We start from the raw sequence: 22,729 nt of genomic DNA on the forward strand, positions 1-22,729 counted from the left end.
TTTAGTCATTTAGCTTTTATCCAAAGCAACTTACAGTAAGTACAGGGACATTCCCCCGAGGTATGTAGGGTAAAGTGCCTTGCCCAAGGACACAATGCCATTTACACGACCCGGAATCAAACCGGCAACCTTCTGACTAACTCGATTCCCTAACCGCTCAGCCACCTGACTTTGCTGATCTTTTGCTTTCTTCCCAGCGTGTTCACGTAGCACACTTTCGTGTTTTCGAGAGAGATGTCTTTTTAGATTTCAAAATGAATCTTTACAGTTCCGTTGAGTGAATTCCAGTACTTTTGTTGTGTTCGGAAACATAATGGCAGACTTTTTTCTCACAATATGACCCAGCGTGAAATAATTGACGTTTACTTTATCTCCAAAGAACGTATTCATTTAAATGAACAAGTTATGAAATCATGTCATTGTTTTCACAAGCTAATGGTTAAAGGTCACATGACATTTAAACTTCACTTTAGGTTATTTAACATTAATATGAGTTCCCCTAGCCTGCCTTTGGTCCCCCAGTGGCTACAATTTTCGATAGGTGGAAACCAAGCCCTGGGTGTTCTTCTCCGCCTTTTTAGAAAATGAAGGCTTAAATTCTGGATTAGTACTCCTTGGTCCAGCTACAAACCTCGGACAAGTAAGTCAACTAACGCTATATCCTTTTGTTGCTTACTATATGGTTACCTAGCTTGCTACCCTTAGAATCTGGCTGTAACATTAGCTCTGCAGCTAACAGCTGAGGTACTGTTGCTGATGTAAAGGTAGATAGCATCAAGTATGTGTGTGAATACACATTCTGTAACGCAGTGTTCTAAAACTGGTTATTCCCATCTTTGATTGTAATTGGCTATATCGCGTTCCATGCCGTTGTAAAATCCAGCATAACCTTACAGGTTGTCCTCATAACATTCTTTAACATTCCATATTACTGCGCATCAAATATTTCAAATAAAAAAACACTGCAAAGGTGTCCATCTGGCTGTTGCGTGGCAACGATTTATGTAGGAACTATACTTTGTAGTGGCGGAAGGATGACGGTTTATTATTAAACTATTTTGTTTCTAATTGTTTTTATTTATGAAACCATATCAAATATTTGTAGTAGCAGTTTTAGAAAAGCAATAAGCCCCGCGAGTCCATGTTTTGCGCTGATTTTAGAACAGGTAACAGCACTCCGCTTCGCGCCTACCAACTCCCCTTACCTGTTCTAAAATCAGCGCAAACCACGGCCTCTTGGGGCTTATTGCTTAATTTTATGCTTCGTTGTTATGTGGATGACGTTCTGCTGTTGGTGTTATGGCACACGATATCTCCCTTTCCCCCACATTGAAATGACTGACTGAAATGAATGAAATGAGTGTGCAGCTCTGTAAACCAGGGTTATCAGATGAGAATGGGCAAATTCGAGGCATCTTACAGCAACGGGTCTACGAGCCATTGCGATACATCCACTGTAAACATTAGCGCATGGTGCAGCCTCTCTCCTCCTCATTAGCATTTAAAGCTACAGGCACAGAAACAGCGCGTTCTGAGGAAAGCTCATTGTAGGACTACTCGTAGTGTCTATAATTCTACACCAAGGCTGAATTTCGGGAAAGAGACTTCAGATACAGTATTAGGGGACCATTAAGGCCTATATAAAAGCATCCAAAAACAGCATTTCATGTGACCTTTAATAAAAATAAAAAAAAGTCCTAAAATGTATAAAATAAGGCCTAAATCAAGCAGTGCATCTAGACAAGTTACAACCACTTATGGCATATCTCTTTTTTGACAACCCTGTGGATGAAGGTGCTTCGATTATACAAAGAGTGTTTATCCCACCAGCACTAAGGGTCTTCAGAGACAGAAGTAATGCTTTCCTGACCAGTATCTGTCAGGAAACATAGGTATACTTTCAGCAGGCCCAGCATAGTTTATCTATAGACATATAGACACCCACAGTATACAAACATGCTGTATGCACACACACACACACATAAGGTATACACATACATATACCGTATACAGTATGCACACACCCACCCACAGTATGCACACACACACATAAGATAAATCACACACATTCGTTGTGAAAATCCCACTGAAACTGTGAAGCAGCACAGCCAAATCAAAGGAGTCGGACACGGTGAGTTAGGTTTGCACGGCGGTGCGTTTAATGAACAACAAATAAACAAAATAGAAAACTTATGTCAGCTTTGGTTGTGCATTGGCCAGGGAAGTTCTCTTTGTCTCAGGAAGTTGCTTCTCTGCAGGGAAGACCTGCTTCTATAGTGGACACTGTAGAGGAAATTTTAGTCATATGTACAATAAATGTGCTTTAAGAGAAGTTTTAAGATAGATTTAAGAAGCTTTGTACAATGACTGTTGATTTAACTCCATTTGGTAGTGATGCCATTTGGAGACATGAAGTCTGGGTGACCTGAAAGAGTTTTTACACCTGGGGGAAGAGACAGTTGGTCTAAGGTCTAAGGACAATGCTGTATTGTTCTTGTGACCTGGGGGAAGGTAGATAAATGGATCAAGCTGCTCTGACCCTTCCTGCTTCATAGGTGATGTTAATTAAATTATTGTTTGAAGATGGTCACACAAAGGACAGTTGACCATTTGGCTGGTCAACTCCTGCTGCTTTATTATCTATTGGTTTGGGGAGATATGCCCCATCAAAGAACAGTGAAACAATTGCTAGGGAGATGTATTGTTTCAAACTGTCACCAAGTTGAGTTGGCCAATCACAGAGTTTGTTTCATTGATTGATTGACCTTTTAGAATGCCATTTGATCTGAAGTGTATATGAGGTTGTGATTTTTGGATGTTCAGGATCACTCTTGCGAACGATTTGTGGCTAGCACACCCTTCGCCAAGATGGATCACAAAGTACTTTGTTTAAATCATATGTAATTGTATAATCTAAATAAATTGTATTTGAAACCATATCTCTTGACGATTCAGATTTACACAGCGCCATTCGAATTCTTCCTTAGCAATTGGTGGAGGATGCGAGCATCCTCGTCTGCTCGGCGTACTTCGGACAGTCTCCCTCCGACGGTGATCTGATCAGTCCGGTATAAAAACCGCCTAAACCTCCGTCCTCAAATTGACAGGAGACAGCGGGGCCGTTTTGAGGGTGCTTGGCTGATTGCGCTGTGGCTGACGCGGGATTCAAAAGAACTGGTGAGATATTCCTTTTGGTCACTGTGTGATATTGAATTGTCTAAATATGGTTATAGGCTATTGTCAATAATTCGGTTAAAAGTTAGTAATTGGGCAGTGTCAGAGGAACAGTGTCCTGTACGTGTGAGTCGTACGAATTAATAAGTTAAGGTTGTTGAACCTATCTTTTACGTGAGAGTCGTAAAAAACAAATCTGCAGAGTGTGTCGACGGACATACATAGAGGTCTTGTGTTTGACGAAACAACACAGAGGGAAAAAAATTCACATGTTATATCGTGTTATGTGTTTCTTGGAGACCCTAGGATTAGAATATGTTGGATTGGTGATAGTTTGAGAAGTTGTATTGGCTATTGTGGTCATAACAGTTCTTATGTATTACTAAGGCGTTACATGATTCTAAGTCCAGAAGAGAAGTGGAAAAGTATACTTGTGAGCAACCAGCTGTGTAAAAAAAAATAAAAAAAATAGTGGATATAGGCCTACGGTATTTCAAAATAGAAGTTTGAAATTGTAAATGCTCGTGTTAAATGGTTTTGTTTTATTTGCGAGATATGTTTTTTGAGGTTAAAAGCAGTATGGGTAACTAATGGTGTCAGATTAAAAGATATATAAATTACCAAAATCAAAATTTTCATTATTTTAATTTCTGGTTGATTATTTGTGATTTACGATTGTATTGAAAAATTGAAAGGTTGTGATATTGCCAAATATAAGAGTTGAGAAGAAGAAAAAAAAAAAAAAAAAAGAGAGGAAAGGACAATTATTTGATTTGTTTTGTGCTTGTTTGTTCTTATTACGAAAACATGGGTTGTAGTTCAAGCAAGAATTATGATGGTCCGGGGACAGATTTAACCTGTCCAAATATCAATTACATGAAACGAAATTATGGCAACAGTAGTATTGCGCAAATTTCTGTTTGGATTGATGAATGTGGTTTTCCAGAAGAAGGGTCGTTTTCCATTAAACAACTTAAGAAATTGAAATTCAATCTGACTTTGAAAGAGCAAGAAACCAAAGATTGTTTGTTGAAACGAAATAGATTTCAGCCAGACTGGAAAGCTTTCGGGGAATGGAAAGAAGAGAGTTTATTGAGAGCAGAGCAGAGTAGAGTAGGGACAGATTCACCCATTTCTCAGTGTTTCAAAGTTTGCGATTCAGATCTCCTGGTTGGCCCACTACGCGCACCACCTCCAGCCCCACAAGCTGCAGGACCAGCCCACCAGCCCGCACCAGGAGTCGCCCCAGTCCAAGGTCCAGCCCAGGACCTTCAACAGCCAGTGGACCAGGATCTATTGGGCGAACCTGTGGCCGATATTCGGGGAGTGTTCCTTCAACCGGACCTGCAGCAGCAGATCCTAAATCTACAGGCCCTCCAAGAAAAACGATTGCAGCGGCAATGCCAACCACAGCCGCCATCAGCGTCAGCGCTAATTCCAGAGAGGGGACCTTCGGCTACAGGTAGCTCACCTGCGGTTAGCCCACCACCAGGATATCAACGACTTTATCCTTCCGTTCCGGAACGTTACGAAGAGGAACTGGAAACAGATGGTGGACAGTCTCCCTACCACACGAGATCTGGGAAAAAATATCAGTACCAGAGGGCTTTTGTGGGGAATGTTGAACCTACTCCAAACTTAACGCTAGCTATGGTGGAGGCACCTGGAGTTAACGGAGACACTGTACTTGTTCAAAGACCATGGACCATGTCTGAGATCAAGGAGGCGATGGTCCATTTGCCGCTGCCTGGAGAAGTAGGCGGCAATAGGATGGCTGCTGAATTGGTGACTTTCTGCAGAGACTTTAGGCCGACTACCCACGAGTTAAGACGTTTGCTGATGACAAAGCTTGGACCTCAGTTTTCTCGGATCAATGTCGGTTGGCCGGATAATGACTTGAAACTTTCGAATCCAGATTGGGACCATAATGACAATAATGCGTACCGTTTAGCTATAACTGGCGTATGCGGTCGGATTCGTGTCGCTTTTCCTTTGAGATTGGACATGACAAAAATCAATGGATGTAGACAAAAAGATGGAGAACTTTGTAATGAGTACCTGGTACGGTTAACAGAGCTACACAATGCTCACTCAGGAATAGATGTACCGGCTGATATTAACCTGCCTGAGGTCACAGTGTGGGAGGCACATTTGAGGAACTGTTTCTTGAACGGAATAGATGCCGACATTTCTGAGAGAGTTAAGGATTTGTGTGTGACGTGGGACAGTGCCAAATTAAGCATGATTGTCGCTCATGTTAATCACGCAGAAAAACGCTTGAGAGATGCGAGAAAATAAAAAATTGAGAAGCGTGAACAAGACCTGCAGAAGGCTACCATCACGATGTTCCAGAATCAGCTGAATCAGCAGAACCAGAATCAGCAGAACCAGAATCAGCAAAACCAGAACAATCAAAACCAAATGAGAGGCTGTGGTCGTGGTGGACGAGGAGGCCGTGGCAGAGGGAACCAGGGAGGTCAAGTACCTCGACAATTTGCCAAGAATGGACAACCAATGGCAGGATGGGATGCCTGCTTTGTTTGTGGACAGATGGGACACTGGAGTCGAGATTGTCGAGAGGCTGTGGAGGTTGGGAATTGACTAGGTGTGGGCCGCCAGGAGGAGAGCGAATCGCGGACGGAGAGAGACGGTGAACTTCAAACCGGTGACGTAGACCCCAATTTACACACACAAATTGTAAACACTATTAGGCGAATTGAAGAGAGTGAGATTCCATTGGAGGGAACCTATGTTAAATTTTCTTCAGAACCTTTTAGATGTTTGCCGACTATGACATTATTGATACAAGGACAAAATGTTGAATTTTTAGTTGATTCAGGAGCTACTGTGTCCGTTATTACAAAGGATAGTTTCCCAGTTCCTCCTAAGTTCAGTGGAAGGAGTACTGAGTCAATAGCAGCTTCTGGTACTTTAACTAAAGAGTGGTATACAGTACCGTTGACTTGTAAAGATTCTGTGGAAGGGATTGTGAAACATTCTTTTTTGTTTTCAACTTGCTGTCCGATTAATTTGTTGGGTCGAGATTTAATGTGTAAACTTGGTATTTGTTTGATTTCTACACCGGACGGGATTACGTTGTTGAGGAAAAATGAGGTTGAATTGATTACGTTAAACCATTCATTTGTGAAATACGGCATTGGTATGCCGATGTATGTATATAGCTGGAGATTGAATTCGTTGGCTGTGTGTTCAATGAATTCTCAACTGGTTGATGAAGCGCGCATGCGTGTCAGTTTGACAGATGTGGATTGTTATGATGTGACAGACTTGCACGTGGTAGCTCATACCAGTGAGGGCAAAGATGATGTTTTTGAGGAAAAATGGTTTAGACAAGATCATTTGAACGAAAAATTGACGTTGAAAAATATGTTTTGGTCTAAAAACAGATGTGCTGTTTCTGTTTCTTTGTCGAATATAAGAAAAGATTGTAAGTTGGCTTACTCTCGTTTTGGAAAAGATAACCAGACAGGTTCCTCATATTGCCAGATTGATTCGTTTCCTCATGTAGCTCTTGTCAAGGATAGACATGAGTCATGGTCAAATTTGGGTTTATGGGTAAAGCAATGTGAGGGACAGCAATTTTGGCAACAAATACAGGATTCTTGCGTGACCTACAACCCAGAGTTAAATGTGTTCAAAAAGGTTTTGTGTTCAGTGGTACAGACAGAGAGGTCTGTCTTGTTAGAAGAGAAAACACTTCAGTTTGCGCATGTTGAACCTGAATGTGATGTTACTTCAATGCCTGAATTGCAGGGGATACCAAAAACGCTCTGGGCTCAGGGTAAATATGATGTTGGGTTAATTAAAAGCATGGAACCAATTGTGATTATGCCTAAATCAGATTTAAGGCCTCGAGTACACCAATATCCGTTGAAACAGGAAGCAATCCATGGCATAACACCAGTTTTTGAGTCGCTTTTGAAAGCAGGGGTGATTGTACCTTGCAAAGGTTCTCCAGTTCAAACGCCAATATTTCCTGTAAAGAAAATTCGAGATGAGGGGCAGCCTATTGAATGGAGATTTGTTCAAGATTTAAAAGCAGTAAATAACGCGGTTTTTCCAAGAGCATCAAATGTTGCGAACCCTTTTACGATTTTAAATCAAGTTCCAGATAATTGTGGTTGGTTCAGTGTTGTAGATTTAAGCAATGCATTTTTCAGTGTGCCTGTTCATACTGATAGTCAATTTTGGTTTGCGTTTTTGGTGGTTGTTTTGATTAAAGGGGTTGACTTTATTTTTCATTTGCACGTGTTCAGTGTGGATGTTTTGTAATGATTTGTATTGTTTTCTGATTTGCTTGTACTGATGTTTGTTTCTTATTTTTCTTAATGGTTTCTTTTTGGGTTATGGTTTATACTGTTGGTTGACATTGATTGTACAAAAAAAAAAAGTGTGGGAATGTAGAGGAAATTTTAGTCATATGTACAATAAATGTGCTTTAAGAGAAGTTTTAAGATAGATTTAAGAAGCTTTGTACAATGACTGTTGATTTAACTCCATTTGGTAGTGATGCCATTTGGAGACATGAAGTCTGGGTGACCTGAAAGAGTTTTTACACCTGGGGGAAGAGACAGTTGGTCTAAGGTCTAAGGACAATGCTGTATTGTTCTTGTGACCTGGGGGAAGGTAGATAAATGGATCACGCTGCTCTGACCCTTCCTGCTTCATAGGTGATGTTAATTAAATTCTTGTTTGAAGATGGTCACACAAAGGACAGTTGACCATTTGGCTGGTCAACTCCTGCTGCTTTATTATCTATTGGTTTGGGGAGATATGCCCCATCAAAGAACAGTGAAACAATTGCTAGGGAGATGTATTGTTTCAAACTGTCACCAAGTTGAGTTGGCCAATCACAGAGTTTGTTTCATTGATTGATTGACCTTTTAGAATGCCATTTGATCTGAAGTGTATATGAGGTTGTGATTTTTGGATGTTCAGGATCACTCTTGCGAACGATTTGTGGCTAGCACACCCTTCGCCAAGATGGATCACAAAGTACTTTGTTTAAATCATATGTAATTGTATAATCTAAATAAATTGTATTTGAAACCATATCTCTTGACGATTCAGATTTACACAGCGCCATTCGAATTCTTCCTTAGCAACACCAAGAAAAACACATGAGGTAACCATCTCAGTTTAATCAAGGTTTCTTTATTAGCATTTTTTCAAATTAAACATCAACAGAATATATAGAACAAATCCCCCACCACCCCAACCCGTGCCAGACAAAGAACATACATAGTACATATTATAAAAGCCAGACCATCATAGATAAGAAGACAGCAAAAAAAAAAATGAAATACAACTGTAGACAATGATCAAATAACAATACTGTCAGCATCCATGTCTCTAACAAAGAACAGAAAAGGTTGCCAGATCCTGTAAAATTTCCCAGTTGCTCCCCCTGACGGTGTATCTAATCTTTTCCAATTTAAGATAACACAAGACTTCCCTAACCAAATGACTATACACCGGTGGAGCAGGATCCTTCCATCTAAACAGTATTCATCTTCTGGCCAGGAGAGTGCGGAAGGACATCATGCTGATCTCATACCATCTAAAATGAGTATTCTCCGGGTCACCCCAAATATTGCAATAAGAGGGGACAGTTGTACTACCCTCCCCAATATCTTGGTGAAAGTTCCAAACACAGACTGCCAGAAGGTGAACAGCCTTGGACATGTCCAGAACATATGCAACAGCGTGGCCGGAGCCTGTATGCATCGATCACATGTGGGGTCTACGTCGGAATTAATCCACGAGAGTCTAGCTTTGGACCAATGCAAACGGTGAGCAACTTTAAACTGGACAACTGCATGCCTGAGACACATGGAGGAGGAAAAAATCCCCTGGATGACTTTGCACCAATCATTATCAGAAATTGATTAGTCTCCCATTTATTCTTAAGTAAATCCAGGGACGAAAAATCATGCACGCCGAGTTGATCATAAATGACCCTTACTGTCTGCTTCCTGGTCAGTGTACGTAAAGAAATGGCATTCAACAGTGAAGTAGACGGGTACAATGGGAAGGTAAGTAAGTAAGACTTTATTTATATAGCACATTTCATACAAGAATTGTAGCTCAATGTGCTTTACATAAAATCAATAAAAACAATTATACAAGTGATAAAAGTAATAATTAAAATAACAACAATAATATAACTAATAAAAGTAGTAAAACCCTTCTGAGATAAAATTACTTAAATGCTTCGGTAAAAAGGTAGGTTTTAAGCTGTCTTTTAAAAATGTCTAGCGTGTTTGCTTCCCTAATATTTATGGGTAATTTGTTCCATAGTTTTGGAACAAATTACCATAATCCATAATTAGCAAAGGCTGAATCACCAATATTCTTATGACTGGTGACCTCTAATAAGCCTGCATTTGATGATCGCAGTGTTCTAGCTGGTGTGTAGTTCATTAAAAGACAGTTAGCAATGTAGCTAGGTCCTTGTCAGTGTAGAGCTTTGTATGTGAGGAATAGGACCTTAAAGTCAATTCTGTAGGTAACAGGGAGCCAGTGTAAAGTAGCTAGGACAGGACTAATGTGTTCTCTCCTTTTAGTTTTGGTTAAGTCGAGCAGTGCTCACCCTCCTCTGGTTATCACAATATGAGATATGAGACTCCCAAATCGTCAGGGAGGACATTCCAGGTGTTTGATTAATGTCCAAAAAACCCGAAATTTCAGATGCAATAAAACTAATAAAAACATCATCCGATAGAAGCACATGATTGAGTCTCCAAGGGCGGTAGGTGGATTGCGTATCCATGATGCGCAGTCTCATAGTTAAGGGGCAGTGATCTGAAATAACTATGGGTCCATAGTCACAACTGGTTATGAGGGGAAGCATCTTCTTAATAGTCTATGCGGGAGTATGTCTTATGAACTGAGGAGAAAAAGGAGTAACTCCTGGAAGCAGGGTTGCGAAAACGCCAAACGTCCACCACTCCGTTCGACTCAAGGAAGATCTGGATAGAACGCGTCGCCCCAGACAGGGAAGAGGATCTGGGTGAGCTACGATCCAACCCAGGGGAAAGCACACAGTTCATGTCACCGCCAAGGATAAAGTAGTGCGATGAAAAAACATTTGTGAAGAACGTTGGATCATCCCAGTTTGGTGCATAAACATTGACCAAAATGACAGGAAAAGTATAAATTTGACTTACGACAATAACACAGTGTCCAGAGGGGTCAGCTTCCACACTTGTCATCGTCTCGTCTCGTCATCTACCGCTTATCTGGGGGTCGGGTCGCGGGGAAAGCAACCTAAGCAGGGAGGCTCAGACTTTCCTCTCCCCAGCCACTTCCACCAGCTCTTCTTGGGGGACCCCGAGGCGTTCTCAGGCCAGCCAAGAGACATAGTCCCTCCAGCGTGTCCTGGGTCTTCCCCGGGGCCTCTTCCCAGTGGGACGTGCCCAGAACACCTCACCAGGGAGGCGTCCAGGAGGCATCCTGATCAGATACCCGAGCCAGCTCAGCTGGCTACTCTCGACGCGGAGGAGCAGCGGTTCTACTCTGAGCCCCTCCCGGATGACCGAGCTTCTCACCCTATCTTTAAGGGAGAGCCCGCACACCCTGCAGAGAAAGCTCATTTCGGCCGCTTGTATTCGCGATCTCGTTCTTTCGGTCACTACCCATAGTTCGTGACCATAGGTGACGGTAGGAACGTAGATCGACTGGTAAATAGAGAGCTTCGCCTTTCGGCTCAGCTCCTTCTTCACCACGACGGACCGATGCAGAGCCCGCATCTCTGCGGATACCGCACCGATCCGCCTGTCGATCTCACGCTCCATTCTTCCCTCACTCGTGAACAAGACCCCGAGATACTTGAACTCCTCCGCTTGGGTCAAGATCTCCTCTCCTCTCCTCAGATTTTGAGATGCTGATTCGCATCCCAGCCACTTCACATTCGGTTGCGAACCGCTCCAGTGAGAGCTGAAGGTCACGGCCCGATGAAGCCAACAGGACCACATTATCTGCAAAAAACAGCGACCCAATCCTGAGGTCACCAAACCAGACCCCCTCAACACCCTGGCTGCGCTTAGAAATTCTGTCCATATAAGTAATTAACAGAATTGGTGACAAAAGGCAGCCCTGGCGGAGTCCAACCCTCACCGGAAACAAGGTTGACTTACTACCGGCAATGCGGACCAAACTCTGGCACCGGTCGTACAGGGACCGGACAGCCCCGATCAGGGAATCTGGTACCCCGTACTCTTGGAGCACCCCCCACATGAGCCCCCGAGGGACACAGTCGAACGCCTTTTCCAAATCCACAAAACATGTGTAGACTGGTTGGGCGAACTCCCATGTACCCTCCAGGACTCAGGAGGGTATAGAGCTGGTCCACTGTTCCATGGCCAGGACGAAAACCACATTGCTCCTCCTGAATCCGAGGTTCGACAATCCGACGGACCCTCCTCTCAAGGACCCCTGAATAGACTTTCCCAGGGAGGCTGAGGAGTGTGATCCCCTTAAAGAACTGGTGGAAGAGATTCTTGAGCTGGATAGGGCACATAGTCAACTACCTTCTGTGGATTCTATGAAGAGACAGACTGCAGACAGATTTTTACCTTCTAATGAAGAAACAGGCTGAGTGTCTTATCTCCAAATCACGAAACAGGTTCTATGAGCACGGGGAAAAGGCTGGACGGATTCTCGCTCACCAGCTAAGACAGGGAACTGATAATCTGACCATATCTGAAATACAGTGCCCTCCAAAAGTATTGGAACAGTGAGGCCAATTCCTTTATTTTTGCTGTAGACTGAAAACATTTGGGCTTGACATCAAACGATGAATGTGAAACCAGAGATCAACGTTTCAGCTTTTATTTCCAGGTATTTACATCAGGATCTGATGCACAAATTAGAAAATATCACCTTTTTGTTCGAACCCACCCATTTGTCACGTGAGCAAAAGTATTGGAACATATGACTGACAGGTGTGTTTTGTTGCCCAGGTGTGTCCTATTACATACATTATTCAATCAATAAATACCACTGAATGTCTACACTCAGGTTCAGATTGGGTAAGATAGGTTTTGTCTATGCAGACTGTATTCAGAGGTGAAAACAACATGAAAACCGGAGCGCTGTCTTTGGGTGAAAAACAAGCAATTGTGAGTCTTAGAGAAGATGGAAAATCAATCAGAGCCATTGCAGAAACATTGGCCATAGCCAGTACAACCATTTGGAATGTCCTGAAGAAGAAGAAAACTACTGGTGTACTAAGTAACAGACGTCGAACAGGTAGACCAAGGAAAACATCAGCAGTTGATGACAGAAACATTGTGAGAGCTGTAAAGAAAGACCCTAAAACAACTGTTAGTGAGATCAGCAACAACCTCCAGATGGCAGGAGTGAAGGTATCACTATCTACTGTTCGCAGAAGACTTCATGAACAAAAGTACAAGGGCTACACCAGAAGATGCAAACCACTCATTAGCAAGAAGAATAGGAAGGCCAGGCTGGAATTTGCCAAAAAGTACAGAGATGAACCTCAAAAATTCTGGGACAAAGTTTTATGGACTGATGAGACAAAGATTAACTTTTACCAAAGTGATGGAAAGGCTAAAGTTTGGAGAAAGAAAGGAACTGCTCATGATCCCAAACACACAAGCTCATCTGTGAAACACGGTGGAGGTAATGTCATGGCTTGGGCTTGCATGGCTTCTTCTAGGACGGGCTCATTAATCTTCATTGAGGATGTAACACATGATGGCAGCAGCAAAATGAACTCGGAAGTCTACAGAAACATTTTGTCTGCCAATTTAAGGAAAGATGCAACCAAACTGATTGGCAGAGCCTTCATCATGCAGCAAGATAACGACCCAAAACACACTGCCAAAACAACAAAGGAGTTCATCAGGGGCAAGAAATGGAAGGTATTAGACTGGCCAAGTCAATCTCCAGACTTAAACCATATAGAGCATGCATTTTACCTGCTTAAGAGGAGACTGAAGGGAGGAACCCCACAAAACAAACAACAACTGAAAGAGGCTGCAGTGAAAGCCTGGGAAAGCATCAAAAAGGAAGAATGCAAAAGTTTGGTGACGTCAATGGGTCACAGACTTGCTGCAGTTATTGAAAGCAAAGGATTTGCAACTAAATATTAAGTCTTATTCACTTAAATATGTTTTAAGTATATCTGTTCCAATACTTTTGCTCACATGACAAATGGGTGGATTCAAACAAAATGTGATATTTTCTTAGTTGTGCATCAGATCCTGATGTAAATACCTGGAAATAAAAGCTGAAACGTTGATCTCTGGTCTCACGTTCATTATTTGATGTCAAGCCCAAATGTTTTCAGTCTACAGCAAAAATAAAGGAATTCGCCTCACTGTTCCAATACTTTTGGAGGGCACTGTATATGATGGGCAGGGCTCAAAATGTACAGATAGTCATAACATTATTTAAGTTTTCAAGCTTTTTATATGTCACTGTACAGCTCCAGCCCATCTGTAGACCCTTCTGTGTTGGAAGACTTTTTTAGGACCATGCATGTTCTGTCCTTGGATCCAGGGGAAGCTGCAGGGTTGGAGGAGGAACTCTCGGTCGGGGGGATAGCGTCAGCGATTGGCTCTATGCAAAGCAGCAAGTCCCCAGGACCGGATGGTTATCCAACAGATTTCTATCAAAAGTTTTCAAGACAACTCTCCCCTTTGCTATTGTTGGTTTTCAAGGAGTCGTTCTCCTTGAGAGCCTTGCCATCTACTATGCGTGATGCTGGTATCTCCTTACTCCTTAAAAAAGGCAAGAACCCTCTTGAGTGCGGCTCCGTCCGATTTCTTTGTTGAATACTGATCCTTGCTAAAACTTTGGCACGCCGCATGGAGTTTTTTTTTCCATCCATTATATCTCCAGACCAAACAGGTTTTTATAAAGAATCGTTACTCTTGTTTTCAACATCAGACGCCTTGTCAATATCCTCTATAGCCCCTCTCCACCTGGTACCCCGGAAGTAGTGCTTTCACTTGATGCTGAAAACGCTTTTGACCGGGTGGAGTGGGGCTACCTTTTCAGCGCACTGGAGAGGTTCGGATTTGGTCCCAGGTTCATATCATGGGTCAAACTTCTATATACGGCTCCGAGGGCTTCTGTTTGTACTAATAATAATGTCCACCTACTTCAAACTCAAACGGGGCACAAGATGAATGTGCTGCATACATTTGCATATGTTTTCCAGTGTTTCCCACTGTTTCTTACAAAATCCTTTTTCTCAAAACTGAACAATCAGATATCAGCTTTTATCTGGAGCAAAAAGCCACCAAGGATCAAAAGGCAGGTATTACAGAGAAGGGAGGGATGGCACTCCCGAACTTCATGTACTACTACTGGGCAGCTAATATAAGATTGCTGTTGTACTGGATGGGGAAGAGTGCGGCAGCCCCTGACTGGACAGTTATGGAAGGAGCGTCCATTGTGTCCGCCTCCCCGGCGGCCCTACTGTGTGCCAAATTGCCATTCACACAACCTAGGTAGTCAGATGGCTGAGCGGGGAGGGAGTCGGGCTAGTAATCAGAAGGTTGCCGGATCGATTCCCCGCTGTGTCAACAATGACGTTGTGTCCTTGGGCAAGGCGCTTCACCCTACTTGCCTCAGGGGGAATGTCCCTGTACTTACTGTAAGTCGCTCTGGATAAGAGCGTCTGCTAAATGACTAAATGTAAATGTATAATCAGAGAACATAACATAGATTTCCATTGCTATGCGGATGACACACAACTATATATATCCACTGAACCCAACGATGCAACGGCCATCAATTCCATTACCAACTGCCTGTTGGCAATAAACAAATGGATGAATGATAACTTTCTTAAATTAAATGAAGACAAAACCGAAGTCCTACTATGTGGCCCCAACTCCAAAAGAAAGATGATTACTAAGAATCTAGGAGGCTTAACCCCCTGTCTTAAACCAGAGGTGACGAGTCTCGGTGTAATCCTGGACTCAGATTTGAATTTCAACTCTCACATAAATAAATGGACCAAAACAGCTTTCTTTCACCTGACGAATATAGCAAAGGTACGACCATTCATGAACCAAAATGATGCAGAGAAGTTAATTCATGCTTTTATATCCAGCCGGCTGGACTACTGTAACGCACTTTTCACTGGTCTTCCCAAGAAAACCACTGAAAGACTACAGCTCATTCAAAATTCTGCAGTTAGCTTATTAAGTTGGAGCACACCCTCTGGTCCCCCTTTTTAAAGAGGGGAACCACTACCCCGGTCTGCCAGTCCAGAGGCACTGTCCCCGATGTCCACACGATGTTGCAGAGTCGCATCAACCAAGACAGCCCTACAACATCCAGAGCCTTAAGGAACTTCGGGCGGACCTCGTCCACCCCAGGGGCCCTCACCGTGGAGCTTTTCAACCACCTCGGTGACCTCAGCCCCAGAGATAGAAGGGCCCCCCCCGATGTCCCCAGACTCTGCCTCCACGTCGGAAAGCGTATTGGTGGAATTAAGGAGGTCTTCGAAGTATTCCTTCCACCGATCCAGGACGTCCCCCGTCGAGGTCAGCAGCGCACGATCCCCACCGTATACAGTGTTGACAGAGCACTGCTTCCCCCTCCTGAGTCGCCGGATGGTGGTCCAGAACCTTTTTGAAGCCGTTCGGAAGTCATTCTCCATGGCCTCGCCAAACTCCTCCGATGCCCCAGTTTTTGCCTCCGTGACCGCCAAAGCCGCGTTCCGCTTGGCCTGCCGGTACACATCAGCTGCCTCTGGAGTCCTACCGGCCAATAAAGTCCGATAGACCTCCTTCTTCAGCTTGACGGCATCCCTCACCTCCGTAGTCCACCACCGGGTTCGAGGGTTACCGCCGCGACATGCACCGACCGCCTTACGGCCGCAGCTCCAGTCAGCCGCTTCAACAATGGAGGCCCGGAACATGGCCCATTCGGACTCAATGTCCCCGCCCCCCCCGAGACATGATCGAAGCTCTCCCGGAGGTGGGAGTTGAAGCTCCTTCTGACAGAGGGTTCCACCAGCCGTTCCCAGCAGACCCTCACATTACGTTTGGGCCTGCCAGGCCTGACCGGCGTCCTCCCCCACCATCGAAGCCAACTCACCACCAGGTGGTGATCAATTGACAGCTCCGCCCCTCTCCTCACCCGAGTGTCCTAGACATGCGGCCCCAAGTCCGACGACACGACTACAAAGTCGATCATCGAACTGAGACCTCGGGTGTCCTGGTGCCAGGTGCACATATGGACACCCTTATGCTTGAACATGGTGTTCATTATGGACAAGCCGTGTCTAGCACAGAAGTCCAACAACAAAACACCACTCGGGTTCAGATCGGGGGGGCCGTTCCTCCTTATCACGCCCCTCCAGGTCTCACTGTCATTGCCCACATGAGCATTGAAGTCCCCCAGGAGGACGAGGGAATCTCCGGGAGGAGCGCTTTCCAGCATCCCCCAGAGACTCCAAAAAGGGTGGGTACTCTAAGCTGCCGTTTGGTGCGTAAGCACAAACAACAGTGAGGACCCGTCCTCCCACCCGAAGGCAGAGGGAGGCTACCCTCTCGTCCACCGGGGTGAACCCCAATGTACAGTCGCCGAACCGAGGGGAAACAAGTATTCCCACCCCAGCTCGCCGCCTCTCACCAAGGGCAACTCCAGAGTGGAAGAGAGTCCAGCCCCTCTCAAGGAGACTGGTTCCGGAGCCTTTGCTGTGCGTCGAGGCGAGGCCGACTATATCTAGCTGGAAACTCTCTACCTCGCGCACCAGCTCAGGCTCCTTTCCCGCCAGCGAGGTGACGTTCCACGTCCCTAAAGCTAGCTTCTGCAGCCGAGGATCGGACCGCCAAGGCCCCCGCCTTCGGCCGCCGCCCGTCTCACACTGCACCCGACCCCCATGACCCCTCCTGCGGATGGTGAGCCCACTGGAAGAGGGTCCCACGTTGTCTCTTCGGGCTGTACCGGACCGGGCCCCATGGGAAAAGACCCGGCCACCAGGCACTCGCCATCGAGCCCCACCCCCGGGCCTGGCTCCAGGGGGGGGCCCCGGTGATCCGCTTCCGGGCAGGGGCAACTGAGAACCTTTGCTGTTTTTCTTCATGGTTGGTTTTTTGAGCCACGCTTTGTCTGGTCCTTCACCTGGAACCTGTTTGCCTTGGGTGACCCTACCAGGGACATAAAGCCCCTGACAACATAGCTTCCAGGATCACTAGGACACGCACACCCCTCCACCGCGGTAAGGTGGTGACTCAAGTAGGGGCAAAGACAAATGTTTTTAATATATATTTGGCCTCATTGCCCATAGCATAAATGAGTGTGCTAACCTGAACGTCACCGTCTTCATAGCTTAGCTTTGTCGCCAACCTGAATCGTGTCAACCTCTGTCTCAACGCAGGCCACTCTCCCGGCTTCTCAAAGTTGAAGTTTTGTGGTGGTTTAAACTTCGCCAGCACGTTGAGTCTTCCTTAGAATACTTCTGACACCATGTCAAATGAAACTGCTGTCGAACACAGTCTATTTGAACTCCTTTGGATGTTCGCTTATTAACTATTGCTAACAGCATGCATACACTTTATGATATGTGACAAACTACCTACCAACTGGCAACTTCCTACTTTTAGCCACTAGGCTGCCTTGCAGCTCACTCATTGATTGGCTACTGAAGTGGCGCATGCATATTAGGTATCCTATGCGATACCTTGACAATAGGTGTGATGATTTAGCCTAGTTTATTGGCAATGGGGCTAACGTAAATTCATGTTCCTGACTTTTTCATTCAAATAAATAATCATGTTGTCATGTAAATCAACAATTCAAGATGCATGTTTGTCCAGCTCTATTTTTCAGCAAGATACCTAGAGCTAACTAAAGCTTAGTTGAATCACAATAGTTTGTTTGCTAAGCTGTAGTGCTAACGTTACCCACCTAAGGCGATCATGTTTGCTTCGACAACAGAAATGGAAACAACTAACGTAATCATTTTAAATGAAATCTAGTCAATATGTTGAAAACAGTGTTGTGTAGACACAATAGGTTTATTAGTTCGTTTTTAATTCAAGTCTCCACCTTCAATGTTTCAGTAAGTGCTGTTGGCCGTGTTGTATCTTTGCTCCGCAGCGTCACGCGTTATAAACTAACCAATCAGCGTGCAGCTCATCTATATATTCATGAGCTTACCATTAAAGGAGAAAACCTAGTGTTTTTTCCCGGGAAGATTTCACTGTATGTATCAAGGGGCATAGAACACCACTTGGGCCATTTTCAGCCCAACCAATGTTACATACCCTATTCGGAGACCTTAAGTAACAGTGTGAAATACCCCAAAAACCCAGTCAATCACTCCTTTAACAACTCTCGGCTGGCCAATGACCTGAATGAGTTCTACTGTCGATCTGAAAGATAATTTGACTGTCCTGACCCACACCTGCCCACTCAAGAGCCCCCCCCCCCCCACCACAGAGACGACTCTCTCCATTTATGAGAAAGAAGTCAACAGACTGTTCAAAAGGCAGAACCCCCGCAAAGCAGCTGGGCCAGACTCTGACTCTCCAGCCACCCTCAAACACTGCGCTGACCAGCTGTCTCCTGTGTTTACAAACATCTTTAACACCTCCCCGGAGACATGCCATGTGCCAGCCTGTCTCAAGTCCTCCACCATCATCCCTGTGCCCAAAAAGCCAAGGCCAACAGGACTCACAGACCCTTTCCTGGACCCACTGCAGTTTTCCTACAGAGCCAACAGGTCTGTGGACGATGCAGTTAATATGGCCCTCCACTTCACCCTACAGCACCTGGACTCCCCAGCATCCTACGGCAGGATCCTGTTTGTGGATTACAGCTTTGCTTTCAACACCATCATCCCCGCCCTGCTTCAGGACAAGCTCTCCCAGCTGAACGTGCCCGACTCCACCTGCAGTTGGATCACAGACTTCCTGTCTGACAGGAAGCAGTGCGTTAAGCTGGGAACACAAGTCTCTGTGATTCCCGGTCCATCAGCACCGGATCTCCTCAGGGCTGCGTCCTTTCCCCTCTGCTCTTCTCCCTGTACACCAACAGCTGCACCTCCAGTCATCCGTCTGTCAAACTTCTGAAGTTTGTGGACAACACCACCCTCATTGGGCTCATCTCTGACGGGGACGAGTCTGATTACAGGTGGGAAGTTGACAACCTGGTGACCTGGTGTAGCCAGAACAACTTAAATCTCAATGCTCTTAAGACAGTGGAGATGGTTGGGGACTTCAGGATGAATAAAGCCCCACTCACCCCCCATCACCCTGTGCGACTCCCCAGTCAACACTGTGGAGTCCTTTCGCTTCCTGGGCACTATCCTCTCCCAGGACCTCAAGTTGGAGCTGAACATCAGCTCCCTCACCAAGAAAGCACAACAGAGGATGTACTTCCTACGGCAGCTGAAGAAATTCAACCTACCAAAGACAATGATGGTGCACTTCTGCACAGCCATCATTGAGTCCATCCTCACCTCCGCCAAAACAAACAGTTTCTTCTCTTCCGCTATTAGCCTTATCAACAAGGCCAAGGGCTCACATTGACTTTAACACTTACTCTGCACAATAACACCTTGCCATATTAGCACTGTGTTACCCTATTTGTATTTTGGTATTTTTATATTTATATTATAGCTATTTTCTATGTTACATCATTTAGCCTGTTGGTCATAGTAGTTCTCAATGGTAAATGGACTGCATTTATATAGCGCGTTTTTATACCTTAGCGGCACCCTAAAGCGCTTTACAATGTTTGCCTTTCATTCACCCATTCATACTCACAATCACACATACCAACGGCGGCGAGCTGCCATGCAAGGCGCCGGCCTGCCCATCGGGAGCAACTTGGGGTTCAGAGTCTTGCTCAAGGATACTTTGGCACATGGCCTGGGAAGAGTCGGGGATTGAACCGCCATCCTTGCGAGTAACAGATGACCCTCTCTACCCCCTGAGCCACAGCGCCCCGATGAGGATATATTTAATTAGTAGTAATCAAGTATATACCAAGGAACTACCTTTGTACTAATTGCTATTACTTACTGCTTAGTAAATCTTGATTCCATATTAGTTAATAGTATTAAGTTCGGTGTTAATGTAGAACTACCTATTACTTCTTGCATAGCTACTCATTAACAACGGACCATTCTTGTGTTACAGATAATACTTAAAAATCCAGATTAAAATCCAGAACTCACCTGAACTAAGTCTCTCCGTTAATGAAGAGACGGACAAAACACTTTGTTCATCAAGGGACAAAGAGAGAGATCAAGCTTCCTGGCTGAAGGTTGGGATGTAAGCTCCTTCTTCATTATCTAGTAATATTCATCAGATGCCTGCAGGTGTGTTACCTGTCAGTGATGTAGCCCCCCTGTTTGACCTTGGTCAAATACTTAAACAAGCAGACAGATTTTTGTAGGCTGTAGTATAATAAATATAATAAAATAATATAGGTGTTTTATAAACAATCAAATCTATCCTATCTTAATCTAAACATTATCCTCAGTCTGCAGCACTGGGGGGTATTCCAGGTAGCGGGTTTAGTAAAAACTTTGAGTTGTTTAACCCTGAAAGAGGCTTACTCCATGGTTTCCGTTCCAGGAAGAGAGGTAACGAAACCTTTTGGTAAGTTTCCATGGTAACTTACTCCGTGAAACTAACCTGCTCGCTAGCAGGTTTTCCATGCCAAACTCTGCGTTTCTACATATCCCCTCCCACCTTCTGAGACAGCTAGCGTTGGCAAACATGGGATATCCTTTCATGGTTTAGCCGAGGGATCTCTAACAAAATCTAATTTGCTTAGTTATATGCTGGGAGACGATTTTAAGAATTTTAAGAATTTGATGTACTTTAATTCCCTGATGAATACCTAAGTTAACGTTACCGTTTCCCGTCACAATCTGTAATTTATAGTAATTTATATAGGAGTGAAACCAAAGGAGATCTGGCATCAGTCTTGGCTAGGGAAGTTTGAATTGAATTAACCTACTTAGTTGAAACCATGAATAATGAATAACATCACTCTGATGGTCCGATGGCTGAGCGGTTAGGGAGTCGGGCTTTTAATCGGAACTTTGATGGTTCGATTCCCAGATAGATTACAGCTTTTAACAAGTGCATTCCACATGTCATGTTTATTACAGTGAGTCTAAATACTTAGTGTTGTAAAGTCAAACTTGTTTTTATATTTCTGCAAACTGCACTTTAGTTTGTGTGATTTGTTACTGACTCTTGTATTAATGTTTACACCAGGCTTATTTGTCAGTGCTTTATGTTGCCATGATCATTTTTACATGTTTACAAGGCTGGAAGTTCAAAAAAAGTCCCCATATCAAGTAATGCATCACCTAATTTCATAACCTATTTCATTGATATCAGCATGAGAATGGTTTGTGGGAGGATAACTGGTGGTGTAACTATACTGTGGAACATCAAATATGACCCAATGGTAAAGGTGGTGTGTCTTAATGTTGACTGGGCTATTGGGTTGGAGTTTAATCATAATGAAAATAAATTTACTATTTTAAATGTGTACGAACCATATGAATCCTATGACCATGGGGATTCATTTCTGAACAGATTGGCTTTTATTCAGTCCTTCATAGAGTACAACAGTTCATCTTGTGTCAATGTTGGAAGTCGCTTTGGATAAAAGCGTCTGCTAAATGAATAAATGTAAATGTCAAGGGTGATGTTAATGCTGACATATCAGATAAGTCTTTATTTGCACAACATCTGCAGCAGTTCTGTAATGAAACTAAATTAATTATATCAAGTAAAGCTTTATTGCCTGATACAAGTTTTACCTATCTAAGTGAAGCGTGGCACACAACTTCCTGGCTAGAACATTTGGTGACCACAGCCGATGCTCATGACTCACTGGAAAGTATAGAGAAATGTTATGGGCTGGCCACCACTGATCACATACCAGTTTCTATGCTGCTAAATGTTGAGTATACCCCTGCTGGCCAACAATGGTAATGCTGCCCCCTCAAGAAAACTGGACTGGTCAAAATTGACCAAAGAGGATATGTACAGATATTCTCTATTAACTGACAGCTTACTCAGCGATGTTTAATTGCCTAGGGATGCCCTAATGTGCACGGATATGAACTGCAAGGATAAACATCATGCTGAAAAGCTCTGTGCCATGTATGATGATATTGTCAAATGTCTTTATGCTTCCAGTGAACCTTTTATTAATCACAAGAGTAAGGTCCCTAACACACGGCCTGGCTGGAATGAGTTTGTGTCTGAGCAACATGCTGCTGCTAGAGAAGCCTTTAGAGTCTGGTCAGAGGCAGGCAGACCCAGACAGGGAGTGCTGCTTGATAACAAAAAACTCACAAATGCTAGATTTAAATATGCACTTTGTTTTATTAAGAAAAATGAAAACACAATGAGAGCAGACTCGCTGGCCAGAAAGATGCAGAATAACAATCTTACTGACTTCTGGAAGGAGGTCAAGATCATAAATAATAACAGAACTCCCCTCCCTTCTGATATCAAGGAGGTTAGCTGTCCAGAGAAGATTGCTGATCTATGGGGTGTGCACTACA

The sequence above is a fragment of the Hypomesus transpacificus genome, chromosome 9 (genome assembly GCF_021917145.1).
Source record: "Hypomesus transpacificus isolate Combined female chromosome 9, fHypTra1, whole genome shotgun sequence".
NCBI classification, from domain to species: domain Eukaryota; kingdom Metazoa; phylum Chordata; class Actinopteri; order Osmeriformes; family Osmeridae; genus Hypomesus; species Hypomesus transpacificus.